Source organism: Pleurodeles waltl, chromosome 4_2 (assembly GCF_031143425.1).
Source record: "Pleurodeles waltl isolate 20211129_DDA chromosome 4_2, aPleWal1.hap1.20221129, whole genome shotgun sequence".
Taxonomy (NCBI): Eukaryota; Metazoa; Chordata; class Amphibia; order Caudata; family Salamandridae; genus Pleurodeles; species Pleurodeles waltl.
Window position 1 is genome coordinate 1,019,093,709 of NC_090443.1, and position 22,676 is coordinate 1,019,116,384.

Sequence of the window (22,676 nt, forward strand, 5' to 3'; positions counted from 1 at the left end):
AACATCATCAACAAAGGGCCGAATCCCTTTCTTCCAAGCGTGCTTTGCAGTGATGTCTTTGAGAGTGAGCATGTTTTTATCTGCATTGGTAGCAGCAATAATCTGTTCAGTGGGTAGAGCTGCTGGTGTGCTGGACCTTACGATGAAGTTGAGATACCCTTCAGCCACTTTGGATGTCTAACTGTGGCGATGTAGCAGCACTTGTGAAAAGTAATCTGCGTGGGTTTGATCTTTCCCTGGCTGGTGTACAATCACAGTCATCCTCTTGCAGTTGCAAGCAGCATTTCTCGAAGCGGGGAAGCATCTTTGGCTTTTGGGTTTCCAAAGATGATGAGTAACATCTGATGATCTGTGATGATGGTTAAACATTTTCCATACAGAAACACACAAAAATGTTTCCTTCTCCGGCTGAGAATAGGCACACTCTGTTTCAGACAGGCTTCTACTGACATAAGCCACAATGGGGGTCATTCCAACCCTGGCGGTAGGTGTTAAAGCGGCGGCTAACCCGCCAACAGGCTGGCGTTTTAAAAAATGGAATTCTGACCCTGGCGGAAACCGCCAACAGAGACCGCCACTTTAACACTCCGACCGCCACGGCGGGACAAACAAACAGCGCGGCGGTCACCGCCAACAGACAGGCGGGAGTCAATGTACTGCCCACCCTATCCCAACTCACCAATCCGCCACCTTTTCCGGGGCGGGAGCCCCGCCGATAAAAACACGGCGGAAACAGACTACGAACGGGAAAACGCTCACCTCTACACACTCCACGAGGAATCTGGACAGCAGGGAACCCGAACTACACATCCTACCAGCAATTGTCTACCTGCTCCTCTACCAGGAGCACGAACGCCGGCGCAGAAGACATTGGTGAGTACTGCACCTACGACACAGGGGAGGGGGAGGAGAAAAGATTACAGGCACACACATACGCGACACCACCCACCCCCCCCCCCCAACTACCTACACATCAATGCAGAGCAACAACTCAGAGTGACACCCCCCAAACCCCCCGGAAGAATGCAAAGACAAAATAATATGATCATGAAATTCAAATATATTGTAAGGCTAAGTAAAAAAATAATTCGAACATCCAATAACTATATACACATATGTAAAATGTCCTGTCAAAATTGGCTTTCAGTCATTGTACGTGGGCCAATGGTCCTCAACACATGGGCAAAGCCCACACAGGAGACCCAAATCCATTGGAGAGAACACTGCAGGGGCATCAGAGAGCAAAACTACAGGCACCTCAGGGGGAAGGGAAGGGGGGGCACCTCAGCCACATGAGTCCACGACGCCAGATCCACGAGGGGCCTCCATGGCCACTGTTCCATCCTGGGGAGTGCAAAGCCACAGTCTCTCAAGTCTCTACAGTGGGTGGGTTGCCCACTGTGCCATCCTGGGGAGTGCAAAGCCACAGTCTCTCAAGTCTCTACAGTGGGTGGGTTGCCCACTGTGCCATCCTGGGGAGAGCAAAGCCACAGTCTCTCAAGTCTCTACAGTGGGTGGGTTGCCCACTGTGCCATCCTGGGGAGTGCAAAGCCACAGTCTCTCAAGTCTCTACAGTGGGTGGGTTGCCCACTGTGCCATCCTGGGGAGTGCAACGCCACAGTCTCTCAAGTGGATGACAGACTCCACTGGTACTGGAGGTGTCTTGGTGCCCAGAGTGTATCGTGCAGCCCTGCCCGACACTGATCCGAGCCTGCCCCTTCTGCCAATGGGCAAGCGGTGCCTGAGATGAAGGGCCCAGGGGAGCGGTGCTTGAGATGAAGGGCCCAGCGGAGCAGTGCTTGAGATGAAGGGCCCAGCGGAGCGGTGCCTGAGATGAAGGGCCCAGCGGAGCGGTGCTTGAGAGGAAGGGCCCAGCGGAGCGGTGCAGAGATGGCGGTGCCCAGCGGAGCGGTGCTTGAGAGGAAGGGCCCAGCGGAGCGGTGCAGAGACAGCAGTGCCCAGCGGAGCGGTGCTTGAGATGAAGGGCCCAGCGGAGCGGTGCTTGAGATGAAGGGCCCAGCGGAGCGGTGCTTGAGATGAAGGGCCCAGCGGAGCGGTGCTTGAGAGGAAGGGCCCAGCGGAGCGGTGCAGAGACGGCGGTGCCCAGCGGAGCGGTGCTTGAGAGGAAGGGCCCAGCGGAGCGGTGCTTGAGATGAAGGGCCCAGCGGAGCGGTGCTTGAGAGGAAGGGCCCAGCGGAGCAGTGCAGAGACGGCGGTGCCCTGTTCAGCGGTTCTTGTCTTGAAGGGCCCTGTTCAGCGGTTCTTGAGACGGCAGTGCCCTGTTCTGCGGTTCTTGTCTTGAAGGGCCCTGTTCAGCGGTTCTTGTCTTGAAGGGCCCTGTTCAGCGGTGCTTGAGACGGCGGTGCCCTGTTCAGCGGTTCTTGTCTTGAAGGGCCCTGTTCAGCGGTTCTTGAGACGGCGGTGCCCTGTTCAGCGGTTCTTGAGACGGTGGTGCCCTGTTCAGCGGTTCTTGTCTTGAAGGGCCCTGTTCAGCGGTTCTTGAGACGGCGGTGCCCTGTTCTGCGGTTCTTGTCTTGAAGCGCCCTGTTCAGCGGTTCTTGTCTTGAAGGGCCCTGTTCAGCGGTGCTTGAGACGGCGGTGCCCTGTTCAGCGGTTCTTGTCTTGAAGGGCCCTGTTCAGCGGTTCTTGTCTTGAAGGGCCCTGTTCAGCGGTTCTTGAGACGGCGGGCCCTGTTCAGCGGTTCTTGAGACGGCAGTGCCCTGTTCAGCGGTTCTTGTCTTGAAGGGCCCTGTTCAGCGGTTCTTGAGACGGCGGTGCCCTGTTCTGCGGCTCTTGTCTTGAAGGGCCCTGTTCAGCGGTTCTTGTCTTGAAGGGCCCTGTTCAGAGGTGCTTGAGACGGCGGTGCCCTGTTCAGCGGTTCTTGTCTTGAATGCCCTGTTCAGCGGTTCTTGTCTTGAAGGGCCCTGTTCAGCGGTTCTTGAGACGGCGGTGCCCTGTTCAGCGGTTCTTGAGACGGCGGTGCCCTGTTCATTGGTTCTTGTCTTGAAGGGCCCTGTTCAGCGGTTCTTGAGACGGCGGTGCCCTGTTCTGCGGTTCTTGTCTTGAAGGGCCCTGTTCAGCGGTTCTTGTCTTGAAGGGCCCTGTTCAGCGGTGCTTGTCATGAAGGGCCCTGTTCAGCGGTTCTTGTCTTGAAGGGCCCTGTTCAGCGGTGCTTGACATGTGTATCCAGGGTACCAGATCCGGACAATATATGGTGTTCACTCGCCATCCGACTTCTCGCTTGCGGGGCCCTCCTGTGCTGGTGTCCCGTGCCCGTGGGTGTCCTCCTTCACACCCGGAATGGGGCTGGTTGGGCCCTCCTGGGAAGCTAGCCTGCTGCCGGACTTGTCGGCCGTGCTGCCCTTGCCATCCTTACGTGAGTCCCTGTGGCCCTTGCCTCCCTTTGTAGATGTGCCAGGTGGCACCCCACTTCCTGACGGTGCCAGGGTAGTGCCTGTGGAGGCTGCCGTCTCTGTCCTCTCGCGCCGGGCCTTGCCTTTTTTGGATTTTTTCCCAGGGGGTGGGCTGGCTGTCCCTTTACTGCTGGCCGATGTAGCTGCCCTTGAAGGTGGTGGCCTCCAATATCCCTGGACTATGGTCCTTGTAGGTCCAGGGGTTGTGGTGGCTGAGGTGCTGATTGGACTCTTACGAGATGGAGGGGGTGGGTCAGGTGATGGAAAGAGGTTAATTTTGGAGAGGAAAAACTTTTTAGGAGCAATGGGAAGGGTAGGTGCAGTGGGTATGGGAGTGGAGGAAGAGGATGTGGTTGTAGGAGAGTCAAGTGTGCTGTCTTTGGGTGCAGGTGCTTGTGACGGAGGCTGTCGTGAGGTGGATGGCTGTTGGGTGGGTGGCTGCCTGCGTTTGTGTGGTTTGGATGAGGGGGTGACAGACACAGTGGGAGAGGACACAGGGGACGTGTAAATGGCAGTGGGGGTGGTGACTGCACGTGTGCGGAGTGTTCTGGTGGGTGTGCTGGTGATGGACGTAGTGGCTGATGATGTTGTGCATGCAAGTGTGAGTGGAGACGTCACTGGGAGGGAGGAGGGAGACAAGGAGGAGGGGGACACAGAGGAGGCAGTGGCTGTTGGTATGTCTGCATGTGGATGTTGCTTGTGTGAATGCTTGTGGGATGTGTGGTGCTTATGTCTGGATGAGCTTCCCTTGGGTGTTGAGGTGTGTGCAGGGTGGTCTGTAGGTGTGTCTGGGATAGGCAGAGGAACAGGGGACTGGGACTGGGTGGAGGGAGTTGGAGGAGGGAGGCAGGAGACAGGGACAATGGCTGCCGTCAGTGCTGAGGCCAGAGCGTTGAACGATCGCTGATGGGCAGCCTGACCCGAATGAATGCCCTCCAGGTATGCATTGCTCCGGTGCACCTCCCTTTCTACACCCTGGATGGCATTCAAAAGGGTAGACTGCCCAACAATGAGCGTCCGGAGGAGGTCAATGACCTCCTCACTGAGGGCAGCAGGGGTAACTGGGGCAGGGCCTGTGGTGCCTGGGGCGAAGGAGATGCCCGCCTTGGTGTGCGAGCGGGCACGGGACGAACGCTGAGGGGCTGCTTGGAGGGCGGAGCTGGTGCGCTGGGTGGCGGCTGTACCTGTTGTTGCGGTGGGCACGGATGTTGCCACCACCACAAGGGAGCTCCCTTCCGAGGATGTGTCTGTGTCGCTGATGTCTCCACGTGTCCCCGTTGTGGAGCTCCCCTCGCCCTCCGTCTCACTGGTGAAATCAGAGTCCGTTGCATGGCCCTCCGGGGCCATGTGAGATGCAGCTCCCTCGTGCTCCAATGCCACTTCTCCTCCGCCAGATGATGCTAATGCACACATGAACAGGAAGAGCAGAAAAAAAAAGGGGGGGGAACATAAAGACATGTTGAGTGCATGCATTGGCACCACAGTTGGCGGAGAGGACAGACACAGAAGCCCCCTGCACTACGCTGCGCACTTAGGGTACACTACTCAATCAGTGAGACTTGGCCTACAAGCCAATGGACGACAACAGCACACATAGGTGACACAGGGCCATGGATAGCTGTACTTGGCACCCTACAGAGGTGGAGGGCGGGGGCACAGGGCCATGCCTTACGAGTGGGACTAGCCTACAGAAAGCGCCCTAGCCTAGGGATACTCACATCCCTCCTCCCCCTCCCAGAAACCTCCACTGCGCGCTAAGATAGCAGAATGTGCTTGTACTCACCCCCTTGTGTCTGCTGTGATGTCCTCACGCGCCCATCCAAATCTGGGTAGGCCACCGCCAGGATCCGAGACATCAGGGGGGTCAATTGACGAGTGGCACCCCTCCTACGTTGGGAGGCCATCCCCAGCAGAGCCTCCGCTGTCTTTCTGCTCCCGCGGCGAATGTCCTCCCACCTCTTGCGGCAGTGGGTGCCCTGTCTGTTGTGGACCCCCAGGGTCCGGACGTCCTTGGCGATGGCACGCCAAATGTCGATTTTCTGATGGGCGCTGACCTATGTGACATGTACAGGGAGAGAAAATAAAAGATCATCATTTTCTGCATGCTCGATGTGAGTGGCCCCCCATCCCCACCCTTGCCATGTAGCACATGCTCTCATCTGTTGTTTGATGCATGCCTCATTCGCTCCCCTCCCCACCATCGTTCATTCACCCCACTCAACCCAGGCATTGCCCACAAAGCATGGTCCCAGTGTACTAACCTGTTGGTCTGTAGGACCGTAGAGTAGCGCATACTGGGGGAGGACCCCATCCACGAGTTTCTCCAATTCTTCAGAAGTGAAGGCAGGGGCCCTTTCCCCAGTCGCAGCAGCCATTGTCTCTTCCAGACCGAGGTCACAGCAGCACTTGCAGTATAGGTCCTCTCCTGTGGATGATCAGGTCTCGAGTGATTAAGCAGATAGAAAATGGCGGTCACGCCCGCAGCGGTGCGTACCGCGGCGGTGCGTACCGCGACCGCCGGCGCACATCGTCATTGGCTCCTGAAACCCATAGGGTTCAATGTTAACCAATGCGGCTTTGCGCCGCGGTCTTTGACCGCCACGGTGTGCCACGCCAGTGCATTGACCTCACATCCCATTGTCACACTTCACAGGTCAGGCAGCCGCCATTTCAAGGGCCCACATGGCTTAAATTCTACTGCGTCACACAGGCCTAGGCCTTGCATTGCCACTCATACAAGCCATTCAATGCATAGAGAATCGTGTACTGTGCAAGCTTTGTGAACGTACCTGTGGGTTGCTTGACACTGTGCTCCATGTTGTCCTTACAGACTTGACAGAGCCACTATACAGGAACTGTGTGCCCAGCTGGAGCCACACCTGATGTCACCCATCCGCCAACCCACAGGGATTCCCCCTCTAGTGCAGGTTCTGTCAGTACTCCATTTTTTGGCAAGTGGGTCATTTCAATCAACAGTGGCCATTTCATCAGGGATGTCTCAGCCTATGTTTTCAAAGGTGTTGTCCAGAGTGTTGTCTGCCCTGATGAAATACATGCGGAGCTACATTGTTTTCCCTGAGGTGGGCGAATTGGCTACAGTGAAGGGTGATTTCTATGCCCTTGGACATATTCCCAACATCATTGGTGCCATTGATGGGACCCATGTGGCTTTGGTACCCCCCAGAGAAAGTGAACAGGTGTACAGGAACAGAAAAAGTTATCATTCGATGAATGTCCAGGTGGTCTGTTTGGCTGACCAGTACATCTCCCATGTAAATGCCTGGTTCCCTGGGTCAGTGCATGACGCGTACATCATGCGGAATAGCAGCATCCCTTATGTGATGGAACAGCTACAGAGACACTGTGTGTGGCTAATTGGTGACTCTGGTTACCCCAACCTGTCATGGCTACTGACCCCAGTGAGGAATCCCCGGACCAGGGCAGAGGAACGGTGCAATGAGGCCCATGGGCGGACTAGGAGGGTGATCGAGCGGACCTTCGGCCTCCTGAAGGCCAGTTTCAGGTGCCTGCATATGACAGGTGGGTCCCTAATGTACTCACCAAAGAAGGTGTGCCAGATCATCGTGGCCTGCTGTATGCTTCACAACCTGGCTTTGCGACGCCAGGTGCCTTTCCTGCAGGAGGATGGTCCAGATGGTGGTGTTGTGGCAGCTGTGGAGCCTGTGGAGAGTGAAGAGGAGGAAGACGACGGGGACGACACAGACAACAGGGACACAGTGATACTACAGTATTTTCAATAACACACAGGTAAGAATCAACACCGGCATTTTACAATTACATACAGTCTCCTGCCTCTCTACTGTCTGAGTTTCCCCCCAGTGTATGTTAACTGAGTTGTGACTTTCCCTTCCAATTTCAGAGATGTGGGCCCCACTGCGTGACCTCTGCTTTGTTTCCCCATGGACTACAGCTGTGTGACAGTGGTATGTTGTCATCACAATATAACTGGACATTTTGGCACCGTTATGTCTAATACATTTGTTCAAAATACAGGCAGACTCCTGATTATTTTTGTGCAATAAGTGATTTTATTAAAGTGCACAATTTAGGGACATGGTTGAAAATCGGTGATGGGTGAGGGTGGAGGAATGTCCATGGCAGAGTCCAGATTTTCAGTCTCACAGGTGCATTGTCCATATGCCTGTGGAAGGATGGAGCAGGGGCAGTTTAAGGTTGGACAGGGTGACAATGTGGGACAGTGGGATGACATCAGGGGGTATCCTTTGCTGGCGGGTGTCTTGGCATCCTACTCTGTCTTCTTCCGAGATCTCAGGCCCCGCTTGCGGGCGGTTCTTCTTCTGCAGGGGGTGGGGTTCTGGTGGCCTGTTGTTGTGTGGGGGCCTCCTGTCCACTTGCGCCGGCGGACGTGGTAGCCTGTTCATGGTCCATGCTAGTGACAGGGGCCCTTTGTGGTGCCACATGGTTCCGCAATGTGGTGACAATCTGGTTGAGAGCCCCGACGATGGTGCCCATTGCGGAACTGATGCTTCTGAGTTCTTCCCTGAACCCCATGTACTGTTGCTCCTGCAGTACCTGGATCTCCTGGAACCTGGCCAGGACCGTCGCCATCGTCTCCTGGGAGTGGTGGTATGCTCCCATGATGGAGGAGAGGGCCTTGTGGAGAGTGGGTTCCCTGGGCCTGTCCCCCCCCTGTCGCACAGCAGCCCTCCCAGTTCCCCTGTGTTCCTGGGCCTCTGTCCCATGGACCGTGTGCCCACTACCACTGCCCCCAGGTCCCTGTTGTTGTTGGGGTGGTGGGTTAACCTGGGTGCCCTGTAGTGGTGGACACACCGCTGATTGACGTGTCCTGGAGACAGAGGCATGGGCCCGCTGGGTGGGAGCTGTGCTGGTGTTCCCAGAGGGGGTTAGGTCTGCTGTGGCCTGTGGCTGTGTGAGGGGAACCAACTGTCCCGAGGTCCCCGATGGGCCGGGCTGGTCATCTGGGTCCAGGGCGACAGAGCTGCTGTCATCACTGGTGGCCTCTTCTGGGGGTGGGATGGACATTTCTGGTCCCTCCTGGGCGGTGTGGTGGCGTTCGGGTCCTGCAGGGGAATAGGAGTATGGTTATTGCTTCTCTGTGTGCCATATCGTGCAATGGGTGGGTGCCCGTGTACCCCAGTGCTTGCATTCCTGTGTGGGGGATTTTGTGACTGTGGCTTGTGGGGGAGATGTGTATGTGCAAAGGGCATGCTTTGGTGATGGTTGTCCATGCTTTGTGGAGGCATGCAGGGCTAGGTGTTGGGATGGGTGGGTTGTGATGGTGAGCCATTTGCAAGGAGTTGGGGTGATGGGGGTGGGGGTGAGGGTGGGGGTATGATTTGGCATGCAGGTGGGGTGGGGGGAATAAAGTGGTGAAGGTTTGACTTACCAGAGTCCATTCCTCCAGCTACTCCTGCGAGGCCTTCAGGATGCAGGATGTGCAAGACTTGCTCCTCCCATGCTGTAAATTCAGGGGGAGTAGGTGGGGGTCCGCCGCCAGCCTTCTGCACCGCGATGTTGTGCCTTGATACCACGGAACGCACCTTCCCCCGTAGGTAGTTCCACCGCTTCCTGATGTCGTCCCGATTTCGTGGATGCTGTCCCACAGCGTTGACCCTGTCCACTATTCTTTGCCATAGCTCCATCTTCCTGGCAATGCTGGTGTGCTGCACCTATGTCCCGAAGAGCTGGGGCTCTACCCGAACTAATTCCTCCACCATGACCCGGAGTTCAGCGTCTGAAAACCGGGGGTGTCTTTGGGGTGCCATGGGGTGGTGTGGATGAGGTGTGGGGTGATGTATGTGTTGTAGAGGGTGGTGAGTGTGGTGGTGTGTGGTGTTTTGTGCGTGGATATTGGGTGGGTGATGGTGTGGTTTGCCTCTGTGTGATGGTGTTCTCTATTCTGCGCTGTCTCTCTCTGGCCTTCGTTCGTGATTTTTTTTGTCGTAAGGGTTTGTGGATGATGTGGGTGTGTGTTTTATATTGTATTGGGTGTGTGGGAGTGTTGTGTGTATGTGTATCAGGTGTGTGTATTTGAAATTGTCCAATGTGGTAGTGTTTTGTAAAGGTGTGTGTATTTTGAGCGCAGCGGTGTGTACCGCCAATGGAATACCGCGGTTGTAAGACCGCCGCGTGGATTCGTGGGTCGTAATGGCATGGGCGTATTTCTGTTGGCGTGACGGTGGAGGTTTGGTCATCGCCAGTTTTATGCTGGCCGTTGGTGTGGCGGACTTTTGTGGATGTTGGGTTTTTGGCGGTTTGCCAGTTGCGGGTCAGAATGACCGTGGCGGTTTACCGTGGCCGCGGCGGTGTTATGGCGGTCTTCTGACCGGCGGAAAGCGCCTTTTACCGCCGAGGTCAGAATGACCCCCAATGTGTCTCTAAGCATTTGGATGTCCATTGTGTTGAGTGAGGATTGCCCCCGACCCCACCGGGCTCACATCTACTGTGATTCCAGTATGTAACTTGGGGTCAATATAAGCCATTTCAGAAATTGCATATTTTATTTCTTTGAAACTTTGTTCGCTTTCAATAGACTACTGGAATGGAACATTTCGCTTTGTTAAGTCTTGCAGCAGGGCTCTCACTGTAGCAAAGTCATGAATGTACCTTGAGCAATAACTAGCCATCACCAAGAAGGACCACAGAAAGGTTACATATTGTGAGGACTAGCAGATGGTAGTGCATGCAGGTCAGGAGTCATTCACCCATATGGGATATCCGTCACTGCTTTGACGGGGTATCTCGTCGGCCAATATCTAAATCAGGACCTGATTCTTTTGTATCAGAACAAACCAACATGAGTTAAAAAGTAGTAATGTACCTACAGTTTTCTTCCAGCATTAGTTGATGCTATCTTTTGTTCTGGTCAAGACGGGAAAAGAGTTTGGCTCCATTCAGCTGCACAATCATGTCTGCGATGAGGGGACCACAATCGCTTTCTCCGTCACTTGCTTTGTTGGTCTGACGCATATCAACGCATATGCACACTACACTTCCACTGTTCTTTTTTGGCACCACAACAATGGGCAAAACCCACAGTGGAGGACCAGTGGAGCATTCAATGATATCATGCTTTAACAATGTTTCTAGTTCTTTCTCAACAGCTTCTTGTAAATGAAAAGCGACTATGTGGTGCCGTTGAGCAACAAGGCTAATACCCTCATTAATAGGGAGTGCATTTTCATTTTCTTAAGTCTTCCCAGCCCATGAAACAATGACTGGAACTACCTTACATGGTGTTGACTGAGCACGGAGGTTGTGGTTGACAGATATCAGTTCTATGTCAGCAACATTGGAAAAACTAAGGAGGCATGCACTGGATGAAGTTCCTTGAAGGACATGAATTGGCACTTGCATTGACGTTGTTTTATGTTGCATGGTTGCTGTAAATAGCCCTTGACTTTGTAACGGTTTAGAAGCAGCTGATGTTTATACCTTCCTGTTTGTCGGTATAAGGCGTGGCACGGGAGATAGACTGTTCAACTTTTCTATTGGCTTGATGTTAATCGACCCACCACTGTCTATAATGAAGGTTGTGGGGCAATTGTTCACCTTTGATGTCATTTTAGGAGAACTTCCAAATGTGTTTTGTCGATTTGTTTGGTGATTATCCTTTGACTTTTGATTTTCTTTACAAATAGCCAATCCTACATGTGCGTGTCATTTCTTAGTTGATATCATTAACGCACATTCATCTTCTTCACTAGTGCTTGATAATGACGTTGAAGAGTCTTTACATAACAAACTTGATGATGATCGGCTGTGCTTGGTTTCTACTTGTCACAACTGATGTTGCCTTTTGGCCTTGTGAGTGTGGCAAGAATGCTTCTGGAACCTTCTGGCTTCCATTTTCTCTTCTCACTGTGACGCATTTCGTTTCTCTTTCGTTTCCACAGCCTCTGCATCTCTGCCCTATGGCTGGATATTTACCCTAATGGGGAAATGAAAATCTATATCTTAAGCATGCATTTTTTTTCTTTGGAGACGTTGACTTGTGTGCATCTATTTTGTGCTTATGCTTGCTTTTCATGATCACCACTGATTCATCATCTCCCACAAATTTCTTAAGTATGACTTCATTAGCCTATATGAACAAAAAGTTCCTCATCCTGGTTCTCTCCTCCAGGAATTTTACTGTTCAGCATAATAATGTATTCGGACTCCACCCTCCTCAAAGTGAGTTCTCTGTCACCGCCTCTCATAGTTGGCATCATCCTGTCAATGCCAAAAAGTACATTCCATCAACTTTACCATTATGCATCTGACAATGTCTAGCCACTGGGTAGCTGTCCGCGAAGTATATCGTAAGGCCGTATGGAAAATCATTTATTGTCCATAAGAGCTACGGCCTATAGTTGAGGCTAAAGTGCGCAAACGCGTGATTAGGGGGAACTGCTGTGAACAAGTAAGAATCTGGGATCAGTCGACAAGCAAAGATTGAAGATTGGCTCAGAGAGGAACACCTATATTTAAAAGCCAATAGCTATGCATTTTCCATATATAACTTTTGACTCCCAGTATGTTGCCACACAACAGGAAATTAGGAATCTACACTCATATACAGGTTTTTGAGGATTATTTCCTTAACAGCTGCAGGTTGTAATGTACTTCTGGACTGTGACGGTTTGAGGAGAGAAGGGTCTCTCACTATTTTGGCGAAAATGAGTGAGGCTTTACATCAAAGGTTAGAAATAGCCCGCAGTTTATTTGAAGAAAATGCGGATGGTCACCATATGGATGGCAATAAGGGAAGCAAAATTTCACATCAGTGTCTTTAACTCTTAAACAACAATTGACACAATATGAAATGCTGTGTAAAAAGGAAATTAATCGCAGTTGGGAAGTTATTTAGTTGAGTAACTATATTGAAGTTGGTAGGGTACCGCGTGGACTGAGGATAATGATCACTCCCATGTATCAGAACCCACATCCCAAGCTGTTGGAAGAATGGTCATCCCTAATGGCATCGACATGCAAGAATATGTTGGGACTATTGTCTAAATATGCGGCTACAGAGCTTGAACAAGTAAGTGAGGAAAACGGGAAACTGAAAGCACAGCTTGACCAGAACCTGGCTAAGGAGGAAATCTTAAATTTCATAAAGGAGATGGAGGTACGACTAAAATATGAGGAGGAGATCAAAGTGAAGAAAAGAAGGAAATTCCTTAGAGATAAGATTGACTATGCCACAGGACATATCCTGACTTTTGGTAAGAAATATAAAGATGCAAGAAAGGAATATCAACAAATGTGCTCTATGAAGCAAGAGGAGTTAGTGACGTCTGAGTTAAGTTCGGACATTGTGCCTGATATGGAGGAACAGCGGGACAGGGCCCAAACTGAGGGGCAACCCTTCAGTAATCTGGATGAATATGTTTTTTTACAACTGAGCCAACGCCCACAGAGAAATCCTCCAAAAGGAAGAGAAGGTGGCAAGGACGGAGAAAAATCAGAAGGGGAGGCACGTCTACAAAAATCCAACAGGCCGCATGGGAAGGATACACGGTAGAGCAAAAGGAACAAATAATGGGTGAGAACAAGTTAACTGTGGTGAACTTATCCTCTCATACACTAACTCCAAACGAACACTTTCTGCTGAAACTGGGGTAATCTTTTTGTCCCACTGCCAATTTTGATTATGTGACAACGCGCATTGATTTATTTTTATTTGTTGGAAAATTGAAATTGTTGAAGATTTTTTCCCAGCATAGGAATAAGGATAGAGGGATATCATGGGAGAATTGTCTGGCAGGAGACTTGGATTCCATGGAGAGTACTAGGGAGTTTTGCATTGGTGATATTGATGGATTGGCAATATTGAGAGAATTGTAAATGGGTGAAAGAGCATGGAGTACTGAGAGAGTTGCTATGTTAAATGCGCTTGGAGAGGGACAAGACCTGTAGAAATGATTTTAGGCCAAAATCCAGATACAAACCTGGTGCCCCCTATAATAATATTGATTCTTTCCATGAGGCTGTGATATTTGATTTACAGAAAGTGAGACAGGAGATGGGTAATACATTTGCCAATAATTTAACTATGGGTCAATGGGTGGCCTTAGAAACCTTCAGAAAGGCCACCTTATTTGTGATCAAACCGGCTGATAAGGGTGGAAATGTGGTTTTGTGGGATTTGGAAAAATATCCACAGAAGGCGAGAAGGCAGTTGGGACTGTCAGGTAGTTATGGGAAATCTTCATTGCAGTTGTACAAACAGTCCATTGCATCTTACTTTCCCTATTGGTTAAGTGGGAGAATAAGGGCCTTCTGTCAGAAGATGAGTTTCAGTTTCTACTGAATAAGAAACTAAGGGTACCGTGTTTTTATATGTTGCCCAAAATCCATAATCACAACACCAATCCACCGGGCAGACCCATTATTTCAGCGAATGGCAGTTTGCTGGAAAATACTTCTATGTATTTGGACCATTTTCTATACTCATGTTTTTCTGGTCTTCTCTCATACTGCAGAGACAGCATGGACTTTCTATCAAAAATACAGGCTATTCCTTGGGAGTCCAATTATATCACTGTGACTATTGATGTGGTGTCTCTGTATACTTGCATAGTTCATAATCTGGGAATCCAGGCTTGCCAATATTGTTTTCAAAGATAAACTTCTAAGTTAATACAATCATTCCAAGATATTGTTGGAAATGTTAAGATTTTGTCTGGCGAACAATTTGTTTCTGTATGAAGATCAATGGTACAAGCAAGTAACAGGGGCAGCGATGGGAAGCAGATTTGCTCCCAATTACACGTCTGTTTATGGGGTGGTGGGAGTCCCAGCATGTATGGTCAGATGGAAATGAGAGATGGACTAACCATATAGTTTCATTGACAAGATACATTGATAATCTTTTTATGATCTGGGATGGACCTGAAAAAACTTTGAAAGAATTCTTGATACAGCTTTCTTGTAATGATTTAAATTTGAAATTCACTCCCAAAATGGACAGTTCCTCCATGGAGTTCCTTGATATTCAAGTTACAGTAGAAGGGGATACCCAACATACGAGCCTCTTTAGGAAAAGTACGGCTGACAACAGCATTTTACATGCTGATAGTCAACACCCACGGAGTCTGATATGGAGCATCCCATATGGGAATTTGCTCAGAGCTAAGACAAATTGCAGTACAGATTATGCTTTCAGAAAATAATACAGAAATATGGTGGGCAGATTTAGATCTAGGGAATATCCCATGAAAGTGATTGAGGCAGCAAACAGGAAGGTTTCCCATGTGAAGAGGGACAGTTTGCTTGTACTGAAGGGCAAGAAGAAGGAGGACACCACTATCAGATGTGTTACAACTTATGATATGGGTTCCTGCAATGTAAGAAACATTTAAAAAAGTATTGGCATGTGATCAAAGCTGATGGGACAATTAGAAATTTGGTTAGCTCTTGCACTAGAATAACATATAGGAAAAATTGTTCTTTAAGGGACATATTGGTGCACAGTTATCCTTCCAGGAACATCAACTCATGGGTACAACCCCAGAATGTTTTTTACAAATGTGCAAAGTGAAAGGCCTGTACGCATAGTACCAATCAAAAAGCATTTACTCTCCCCACAGGGAAGTAGGTCAAGATCAGAAAGTTTATTAATTGTAACGCAGACTTGGTGGTTTGTGTGTTGACCTGTACTTGTGGTTTGGAATATGTGGACAGCACGACCTTCAAATATTGTTTGAGCTACCCAGTGGCTAGACATTATCAACAGGTGCATAATGGTAAGGTAGATGGAATGTCTTTTTTTGGCTTTGACAGGGTGATGGCAACTATGAGAGGAGGTGTCAGAGAACTCACTTTGAGAAGGATGGAGTCCGAATACATTATTATGCTGAAAAGTAAATTTTGGGAGGATTGAACCAGGATGAGGAACTTTTTGTTTATATAGGCTAATGAAGTCATACTTAAGAAATTCGTGGAATTAAACATGAATGGGTTTTCTTACTGTATCCTTTATAATGTGATTTGATTTCACTGTCACAGGTGATATACACAGGCTGAACCATTCTCTATACATATTGTGGGTTTTGTGTCTATGATTAATGGGTTGATATGTCTTTTCCTTTAGATTTTTCCTAAGGGGGATTGCTCAGATCCAGACGGAGGTTTAAACAATATATACTTTTTGTTTAAATAAATAATTTGTGTGTGCAAAATCAGAGCGGATATAGGCCTCTGGGCTAAGTAGTAAGGAATAAGTTGGGTCGATCTGTTTGTTAAATGAGCCACTTGGCAGAATTACATTGATGTATTAGGTTTGGTATTGATTTTAAACATCACTACATTATTATAAGCTGTGCATTATGATAAACGATGTTAGAATTTAATTTGATTTTAAATCTTGTGGATAACTAACTGACATTCGCTGAGATATTGTAACACACAGAACTGTACTCATAATGATCTGAGATATCCCTGATTGAGCGAGTCTGTCTTCTATACATGTTAAACAAAGGTTTTTTATTTTCTGTGGGAAGTAGGGCATGAAATCAGTAAGTTTGGCTATGACTAAGACTGTCGTTGTCAAAACGCGTCAGTCGAATTCAAAACCTGGTGAAATTTATTGTTTTGGAGTGCCGGCTTTTCCTGACTGTGTCAACGACAGTGTACACACGTTGCCACCCACAAACCATACCCACCCTAAACCCTAATAAATCCCTTACCACTCTAAATCCCATATCAACCTAAAACCTAAAAATGCCCTTACAACCCCAAAACCGATACCCACCCATAACCAATAAAATGCTGTTACCATCCTAAAACCCATGCCAACCCTAAAACCTAAAAATTGTCCTTACCACCCCAAAATGCACACCCACCATAAAACCTAAAAATGCCCTTACCACCCCAAAACCCATACCCACCTTAAAACTTAAAAATGCCCTTACCACCCTAAAACCCATGCCCACCCTAAAACCAAAAATGCCCTTACCACCCCAAAACCCATACCCATCTCAAACCCTAAAAATACCCTTACCACCCAAAATCCAATACCCATCCTAAAACCTAAAAATGTCCTTACCACCCCAAAACCCATACCCAACCTAAACCCTAAAAATACCCTGACCACCCTAAATCCAATACCCACCCTAAAACCTATAAATGTCATTACCACCCCAAAACCCATACCCACCCTAAAACCTAAAAATACCTTTACCACCCTAAATACCATACCCACCCTAAAAACTAAAAATACCCTTACCACCCCATCTCAAAACCCATACCCACCCTAAAAACTAAAAATGCCCTTCCTACCCCAAATATATATATATATATATATATATATCTATATATATATGTTCGATGGCATGTGTAGCTGCAGATACACATGCTGTGCACATCCCGCCATCTAGTATTGGTCTCGGAGTGTTACAAGTTGTTTTTCTTCAAAGAAGTCTTTTTTCGAGTCACGAGATCGAGGGACTCCTCCCCTTTCGGCTCCATTGCGCATGGGCGTCGACTCCATCTTAGATTGTTTTCTTTCCGCCATCGTGTTCAGACGTGTTCCTTTTCGCTCCGCGTTTCGGTTCGGAAAGTTAGTTAAAATCTCGGAAAATTTGACGGTATTATTTGCGTTCGGTATCGGGTTAGTTAGAACAAATCGACACCGAATTTTGAAGAGCTCCGGTGGCCCTTCGGGGTTTTCGATTCTCCGGCGGGGCCTGGTCGGCCCGACCACGTGTGTCTTCAAGGCTAATGGAACGGACCCCATTCCGCTTCTGCCACGAATGTCACAACAAGTATCCTTATACAGATCAGCATCTGGTCTGTAATTTTTGTTTGTCTCCAGAACATAAAGAGGATACCTGTGAGGCCTGTTTAGCGTTTCGGTCGAGGAAGACGTTAAGAGACCGAAGAGCAAGAAGACTACAAATGGCGTCGGCGCCGACAGGACAAAAACACTTAGAGGAGGAAGAAGAAACCTTCTCCATTGAGGATTCGGACGAGGTCGATCCCGAACAGACGCCGAAAACCGTAAGACGTCGATACACAAAACTCACGGAAAAAACAGTAAAGCCCAGGGGACGCCACCGCCAGCAGGCCGTGGCTTAACCCGAAAAATAGGTGACCGACCATCGGCACCGAAAAAGGGCACGCATGTGTCGAAGTCATCCGACTCCGGTTGAGATACCGGCACAGAGCAGACTCGACCCGGAAACACCAGGTCAGAGCAATCTCTGCACCGAGAGGGCGGCACCAAAACGAGTCGACACCGAGAGATCAGTACGCCGAAGCTCAAGAAAGTGTCGTCGGAACCGAAAAAGACAGCCGAAAAAGTTTCCATACCGAAACATCTGGCCTCGGAACCTAAATCAAGTTCCTACACAGAGGAACAGGGCCTGTCGTCACAAATGCAAGGACACAGATTCGGACAAGAATTAGAGACAATAGAGCCAGATTACACTCATAGAAGGCTCCACATTCAAAAAGACACAGGGAAGATCAGTACTCTTCCCCCAATTTGAATGAAAAGAAAACTTGCCTTCCAAGAGAAAGACAAGCAGCCACAGGCAAAGGTGGCAAGACAAGTAACCCCGCCACCATCTCCACAACGCTCACCACAACCATCACCGGTAGCCACTCCACCAATGATGCAGTCCCCAACTCATACTGGAATGAGTCAGGATGATCCCGACGCATGGGATCTTTTTGATGCGCCGGTATCAGATAACAGTCCCGACTGTTATCCAGCCAGACCGTCACCACCTGAGGACAGTACAGCCTACACACCGGTGGTGTGCGGCGTTTCATAATGTCACCCTGCATGCAGAACCTATCGAGGATGCCTTTTTGTTTAACACGCTATCGTCCACACATAGCCAGTACCAAAGTCTCCCTATGCTACCGGGAATGCTGAAACACTCCAAACAAGTGTTTCAGGAGCCTGTAAAGGGCAGGGCCATTACTCCAAGGGTGGAGAAGAAGTACAAACCGCCACCAACAGACCCTGTGTACATCACGCAGCAATTAACACCAGACTCAGTGGTAGTAGGGGCAGCTCACAAGAGAGCGAACTCACACACCTCAGGAGACGCACCACCTCCAGACAAGGAGAGTCGCAAGTTCGACGCTGCGGGGAAAAGGGTCGCGGCACAAGCAGCCAGCCAATGGCGCATTGCCAACTCACAGGCCTTGCTGGCTAGATATGATAGGGCTCATTGGGACGAAATGCAACATTTCATAGAACACCTGCCCAAAGAGTTCCAAAAGAGAGCACAACAAGTAGTGGAGGAAGGACAGAGTATCTCAAACAATCAGATACGGTCAGCAATGGATGCAGCGGACACAGCTGCTAGGACTGTAAATACAACAGTAACCATACGGAGACATGCATGGTTGCGTACATCAGGATTCAAGCCGGAAATACAACAAGCCGTGCTGAATATGCCATTTAACGGACAGCAGTTGTTTGGGCCGGAGGTGGACACTGCTATAGAAAAACTCAAAAAAGACACAGATACTGCCAAAGCCATGGGCGCACTCTACTCCCCGCAGAGTAGAGGCACTTTTCGGAAATCACAGTTTTGAGGGGGGTTTCGGGGACAGAGTACAGAACCCTCAACCTCACAAACAAGGCCCACTTATCAGAGTCAATATCAGCGGGGAAGTTTTCGGGGACAATATAGAGGGGGACAGTTCCCAAAGAGTAGAGGGAAGTTCCAGAGTCCCAAAACTCCACAAAACAAACAGTGACTTCAACGTCACAAATCCCCAACACATAACACTAGTGGGGGGGGGACTAACCAAGTTCTACAAACACTGGGAGGAAATAACAACAGACACGTGGGTCCTAGCCATTATCCAGCATGGTTATTGCATAGAATTTCTACAATTCCCTCCAAATGTCCCACCGAAAACACACAACATGTCAAAACAACACATGGAACTCTTACAACTGGAGGTCCAAGCGTTGTTACAAAAATATGCTATAGAGATAGTACCAATTAATCAAAGAGGAACAGGAGTTTACTCCCTGTACTTTCTCATACCCAAAAAAGACAAAACTCTAAGACCTATATTAGATCTCAGAACACTAAACATCTACATCAAATCAGATCACTTTCACATGGTGACACTGCAAGACGTGACCCCACTGCTCAAACATCAAGACTACATGACAACACTAGACCTAAAGGATGCATATTTCCATATACCTATATATCCCTCCCACAGAAAGTACTTAAGGTTTGTATTCCAAGGAGTACATTACCAGTTCAAAGTGTTGCCATTCGGGATAACAACAGCGCCAAGAGTTTTTACAAAATGTCTGGCAGTAGTGGCTGCTCATATCAGAAGGCAGCAAATACATGTGTTCCCGTACCTAGACGATTGGTTAATCAAAACCAATACGCAACAACGGTGTTCACAACACACAAAGTATGTCATAGAAACCCTTCACAAACTAGGTTTCTCACTCAACTACAACAAATCACACCTACAACCGTGTCAAATACAACAATACTTAGGAGCAACAATCAACACAAAAAAAAGGGATTCCCACTCCCAAGTCCACAAAGGGTACAGGCATTTCAAAACGTAATACACGCCATGCACCCAAAACAAAGGATACAGGTAAAATTAGTGATGAAACTACTAGGCATGATGTCCTCATGCATAGCCATTGTCCAGAACGCAAGATTGCACATGCGGCCCTTACAACAGTGCCTAGCATCACAATGGTCACAGGCACAGGGTCAAATTCAAGATCTAGTGTTGATAGACCGCCAAACATGCACCTCGCTTCAATGGTGGAACACTATAAATTTAAACAAAGGGCAGCCTTTTCAAGACCCAGTGCCTCAATACGTAATAACAACGGATGCCTCCATGATAGGGTGGGGAGCACACCTCAACCAACACAGCATCCAAGGACAATGGGACACTCAGCAGAGACAGTTTCACATAAATCACTTAGAACTACTAGCAGTATTTCTAGCGCTGAAAGCATTTCAACCTATAATAACCCACAAACACATTCTTGTCAAAACGGACAACATGACAACAATGTATTATCTGAACAAACAGGGAGGTACACACTCAACACAGTTGTGTCTCCTGGCACAGAAAATATGGCATTGGGCGATTCACAACCACATTCACCTAATAGCACAGTTCATACCTGGAATTCAAAACCAGTTAGCAGACAATCTCTCTCGGGATCATCAACAGATCCACGAATGGGAAATTCATCCCCAAATACTAAAAACTTACTTCCAAAGGTGGGGAACACTTGCAAATAGACCTATTTGCAACAAAAGAAAACGCAAAATGCCAAAACTTCGCATCCAGGTACCCACAAGCTCACTCTCAGGGCAATGCGTTATGGATGAGTCGGTCAGGGATATTTGCATACGCTTTTCCCCCTCTCCCACTCCTTCCATATCTAGTAAACAAATTGAGTCAAAACAAACTCAAACTCATACTAATAGCACCAACTTGGGCAAGACAACCTTGGTACACAACACTACTAGACCTCTCAGTAGTGCCCCATATCAAGCTACCAAACAGACCAGATCTGTTAACTCAACACAAACAACAGATCAGACACCCAAATCCAGCATCGTTGAATCTAGCAATTTGGCTCCTGAAGTCTTAGAATTCGGGCACCTAGACCTTACACAGGAATGTATGGAGGTCATAAAACAAGCTAGGAAACCAACCACAAGACATTGCTATGCAAATAAGTGGAAAATATTTGTTTATTACTGCCATAATAATCAAATTCAACCATTACACGCATCTGCTAAAGACATCGTTAGCTACCTACTGCACTTACAAAAGTCAAAGTTAGCTTTTTCATCCATTAAAATACATCTCACCGCAATTTCAGCTTATCTGCAAATTACGCACTCAACTTCATTATTCAGGGTCGCAGTCTTAAAAGCATTTATGGAGGGTCTGAAAAGAATTATCCCACCAAGAACACCACCAGTTCCTTCGTGGAATCTCAACATTGTCTTGACACGACTTATGGGTCCACCTTTTGAACCCATGCACTCATGCTACATACAGTACTTAACATGGAAAGTAGCTTTTCTGATAGCTATCACATCTCTCAGAAGAGTAAGTGAAATACACGCATTTACTATACAAGAACCCTTTACTCAGATACATAAGCATAAAGTAGTTCTACAAACAAATCCTAAGTTCTTACCTAAAGTCATATCACCGTTCCACTTAAATCAAACAGTGGAACTCCCAGTATTCTTTCCAGAACCAGATTTGGTAGCAGAGAGAGCATTACATACATTAGACATTAAAAGGGCACTAATGTACTACATAGATAGAACAAAACAATTTCGCAAAACAAAACAATTGTTTGTTGCATTCCAAAAACCTCATACAGGGAATCCAATATCCAAACAAGGCATTGCCAGATGGATAGTTAAATGTATTCAAACATGCTATATAAAAGCAAAAAGAGAACTGCCTATTACACCAAAGGCACACTCAGCTAGAAAGAAAGGTGCTACCATGGCCTTTCTCGGAAACATACCAATGACTGAAATATGTAAGGCAGCCACATGGTCTATGCCTCATACATTTACCAAACATTACTGCGTGGATGTGTTAACAACACAGTAAGCCACAGTAGGACAAGCAGTATTACGGACTTTATTTCAAACAACTTCAACTCCTACAGGCTGAACCACCACTTTCGGGGAGATAACTGCTTACTAGTCTATGCACAGCATGTGTATCTGCAGCTACACATGCCATCGAACGGAAAATGTCACTTACCCAGTGTACATCTGTTCGTGGCATGAGACGCTGCAGATTCACATGCGCCCTCCCACCTCCCCGGGAGCCTGTAGCCGTTTTAAATTGAGAAAATATTAGACTTGTACATTTGTAAATTTGTAAATATATTATTTTTAAACACATTATGTACATACATATTTACTCCATTGCATGGGCACTATTACTATATACACAACTCCTACCTCACCCTCTGCGGGGAAAACAATCTAAGATGGAGTCGACGCCCATGCGCAATGGAGCCGAAAGGGGAGGAGTCCCTCGATCTCGTGACTTGAAAAAAGACTTCTTCGAAGAAAAAACAACTTGTAACACTCCGAGCCCAACACTAGATGGCGGGATGTGCACAGCATGTGAATCTGCAGCGTCTCATGCCGCGAACAGATGTACACTGGGTAAGTGACATTTTCCATATATATATATATATATATATATATATATATATATATATATATATATATATATATATATATATATCTGCACTTAAAC

General features: G+C 48.2%; 1 protein-coding gene across 2 annotated transcripts in view; it reads left to right on the plus strand.

Moving 5' to 3' along the window:
- Window positions 1–22,676, plus strand: part of LOC138293602 (serine-rich adhesin for platelets-like) — a 620,895-nt gene that overhangs the window by 85,333 nt on the left and 512,886 nt on the right. The window lies entirely within an intron of this gene.